Source organism: Tigriopus californicus, chromosome 3 (assembly GCF_007210705.1).
Source record: "Tigriopus californicus strain San Diego chromosome 3, Tcal_SD_v2.1, whole genome shotgun sequence".
Taxonomy (NCBI): domain Eukaryota; kingdom Metazoa; phylum Arthropoda; class Copepoda; order Harpacticoida; family Harpacticidae; genus Tigriopus; species Tigriopus californicus.
In genome coordinates, this window is record NC_081442.1 from 9768820 (window position 1) to 9772807 (window position 3988).

Consider the following 3988-nt stretch of genomic DNA (forward strand, 5'->3'; position numbering starts at 1 on the left):
CATCATTTTCATGGACAGATGAGAGCAACCACCACCATCCACCCCATTGACGGGGGAAAAAACTACTTCTTAGACACCAACTCAGAAGTTCAAGTAGCCCTCTGAACACCATCTTACTTAATTGCTCTACATTTTTTTCTCGAATCCAAAAATATGCCGGTCTGTTGATCCACTGATCAAAAATTATCATTTGGTAAAACGCACTTTTAAAAGGTTTTGTAGAAAGACAAAATCTCCAGGGGATATTGATCTTGTGGCGGGAACTTCAAAAGATGGACGTCGGAGGATTCGTAAAAGCGCACGTAAGATCGCAAGGAATTTTAAGCAGTTGAATCCCTCACTCTTTTATATTTGAATGAAGATGTTTCTTGTGGGGTCAAATAACCGTGTAAACAAGACCGAGTTTGACTAACGATATCGTGACGGTTTGTGGTTTGAGGCCATCCCAATTCCAACCACCAACCGACCCGTTTCCCCAAAATGTTTCGTCTGTCGTTCTTTCCCCTTTTCACGTCCTTGAATTAATTGCTTCTCGAAGGGCGGAAAATTTAAAGTCTTGGTCAAATAAGGAGTGCGATAGAGTCGGAGAAATGGATTTAAATGACATTAGGGACCGTCTCTTTCGGGTAATTACCGTTTCCCCCAAAAGGAGGTTCCCGTGGTATCTTTCTTACCCTTGCCCAGTTAAATTACCCCTACCCCTAGCTTTATCAACCCCTCCTCCTTACAGCGCAGTAAGCGTACACCAGCACAGAGAAGCCTGCATAAGGAACGAATGGCTTGAAGGAAGGAGTAGTAGCTAGAGGTACGTAGCCAAGGCTCATATAATGGACATTGATATGCAGTTCCTGCTGAGTCCTGAGTGATAAGGAATTCCGTCAACTCGCTGTCGGACATTAAGCTCAAAGCCTGCCAGGAAGTATACTCGTGTAATTTACATCCATGAGCGAAAACTTATTTAACTGTATCGCACCTAAGAGAAAAGAGGTCCAAGTTTGCAATAAAAGGTATGGTTTTGAACAATCCTTGATGAATACAGGTGTAATTGGGATGGAAAGGGGAGAGGAAAGATATTCTCATTTTGAATGCATGAAAAATATTTGAAGGGAAATCATGAGATGGGCACGAGCTCTTGAGCATTTTCCACCTGAAAACAAAAAAAAGAACGAGAAGAGTGGGTGCTCACTCGACAACGAAAGTAAAGATAACACTTGAGAAGTGTTTTCCAGGTGATATTTGTGAGTCCATTTTTCTCACGCAGCTTTTGACACGCAGAACAAAAGGATCGGCTAACGAAAAAAGCCCGAAAGACCCGTTTGAACCCATAATGTCATCATTAACGTCCAACCCCGACGAGGTGACATTCATTTTAGCGAACGGTTTTTCCCGGGGTTCCTTAGATATGCCGACAATGTGGATCAGTTAGGTGACACTCATATCTAACATTCTTGCTCATCCGAATCGATTCTGCAGAACTGGGTTCCGATAAGCTCACCAACCGACCACAATCCACAGAGGCCTTGGGTTTTGATCTACATAAAACACCCGAATCCTTCGTCTTAGCGCATTACCAATCATGGGCCATGGGATCAAGATGTCCATTCCATACAATAATCATTCGACAACTTGAAAGTTAGCTGAAGTTGGCTTCCCGATCTGTTTTAGGGTCCATGAAACCCCTTTCTGGCAAAAGTGTACTAATTGCAGTACTTGAACTAATTTGGCTCAAGATTCTTTTCTTACGTTGCAGCGATTTAGCAGAGTTTCTACTCACTTGGATTCCTAGAACACCCCACCTTTCTTCGCTTTTGTAGTCGGATATGTACTCTTCGGACGGTGTCCAGGTATTCCGAAGAGATCTGTGAGCCATTCAAAACCATCTTTCATTGACCATTGTAACCGAACTGGTCCAAATCACCTCCCCTCATTTTACAGTCAATACTCGTCAATTCTCAGGGACGTTTTCCTCACATAACGAATACAATGGCTGACGATGTAATACGACTGGTCCTGGGGGTAGAGAGCCAGAAAGGAAGAAAGACACTAATAATTATCACTTTTTCTCAATCCTTTACAGAGCTAGCAACACCATGGCAACCTGAGTATTGCGAGAGGGGTTGAAGCATGGCTTTTCAAAACGCGAACGACATTTCTTGGACGGGAACGATGGATAAACCCAGTAGAGACAGAGCGACAGAGAGAGAGACTGAACGAACGTAAGAAAGAAAGAAAGAAAGAAAGAGAAAGAAAGAATGAGAGATACTCGTAACTGGATGGACAAGAGATCATTACGAGGTTCCACTTTAAATAGCTCACATTCCGATCAGAGCGAATCAGCACAAAAAGCTGTATTGAATTAAGAGCAAGACTTGGCCATGCTTTAATCATACTTGACACGTCCAAGACGGTCCCTTCTATCCACTGCTTGGTGTTCCGCATCAAAAACCTTACTTCATGAGTTTGCATGTGCTGAAAAGTCTGGTTTTAATATTAGTGGGCTTCGTGTCAACCGTTGCTTTTAGAATCTTAATGGATCAGGCACTATTTTCATACTCAAGATGAGAATTATGCCTGAAATTTAAGGTCCGTTGGAGTTCCTAAGCAAAGGCGATAAATAGTAGGGTAGAGGCATTTGCTAAAATCTCTTGGCATTCCTTTTTCGAATTCTGATCTTGACTAAAGTTCCATTTTCCATCCAACTTCGTTGCCTCCACTCTAGGATAGAATTGAGGGCTAATTGTTGCAGCTTGACAGACAACCACACTATCATGGATCAAAGTGTTCTTTTGCACATCCTCAATGGTCGTGGGCGGAATAAATTGCCAAAAAAGATATCTTTTTATGGCAAGGGTATCATCATAAACCAACCTAAAGATGGCTCCTTTCCTCAGCTTAATGGAGAGGCACACCAAACGCGTTAAACTTCCTCCCAAGTGACTCATACCATCATCATACAATCATAACCTCATAGATGCATCATGGTCTTGCCAACATTGCGTTAATACCAGGTCCAGAAACATTCTAGGCATCACAATTGTCTCGTTGGGATGAATTAGGTGACGTCAAATGGCAATAAAGAGACTCGCGAATGAAATCAAGACGCAATCTTCCACAATCCCGTTTGGGAAAAAAAGAATCACACCCTAGCAATAAAGGCAATTCAATTTCTTCCCCTCATTTGAATCAAAGCACCTCATGTTTTGGCGGAACACGTCTTGAGGACTGCTATCCTGTTCGGGCGTTGATTTCACAAGGACTCGTTTTCCCATGGTTGGATGTTTAGATCTGTGGATAGAATTCCGCAATTCGAGAAGAAATAGCTAAAGGATTACATCCTTGGAATATTCCTAATGAGGACTACTGGCATTGAAAGACGTGCTTTGTGTTCGGAGACGTCATTTGTCAAATCCCGTCTGTTTTCAACAAAGGCCAATCCATTGTTTTGACTGGTGCACGGGTGCAAATCCAGAAAGGTACACAGAGAATCACATTCATCCAGCATTCACATTCGCGAGTCAAACAAAAGTCTCCTCAAGGATTAAATCCATTCCAATAGGGATCAAAATCACGATCAATTGAAAGCTGAGGCTTCCAGTTATCATCATGATGCCATTGAAATATTTTGCTGACGTCACCCTTCTTGCATACATACCCAAACCATCATCAATAATATTTGGTCTGATCTTGTGGCCTCTTCAGGCCTGCAAAGGAAAAGAGCGAACCCAACGTGGAATGAAGGTCCTAGCTCCTAAATCATATTTTTGAAGGAATAACTGCATTGCATTGTAACTTCAAAAGAAAGGTTTAGGTCACTTAATAAACAATGGTGGCATTAGTGTCGCCATGCTCCTAAAGTGTAATAGCGCTACACTCCAGAAAAGGAGAGATGCAGTAACACTTTTGGTCGGTGAACCGCTGCCAACTTCGTGTTCTCACTTCCTCAACATTATTGGAGATCGCCAGATACCGTCAAGGGCCACATCGATGT

The 3988-nt window shown here is 42.5% G+C and overlaps 1 long non-coding RNA gene across 3 annotated transcripts; it reads right to left on the bottom strand.

The window, feature by feature from the left end:
- Positions 1 to 909: 909 nt before the first annotated feature.
- On the bottom strand, positions 910 to 2500 carry LOC131878222 (uncharacterized). Of its 3 annotated transcripts, none has more exons than XR_009372984.1 (3): positions 2090 to 2500; positions 1744 to 2010; positions 910 to 1683 (listed from the first exon to the last, which is right to left on the bottom strand). It is a non-coding gene; the product is annotated as an uncharacterized LOC131878222 (long non-coding RNA). The 3 variants fall into 3 exon arrangements; XR_009372982.1 differs by having other exon boundaries at positions 2099 to 2498; XR_009372983.1 differs by having other exon boundaries at positions 910 to 1679; positions 2099 to 2495.
- Between the last annotated feature and the right edge of the window lie 1488 nt (positions 2501 to 3988).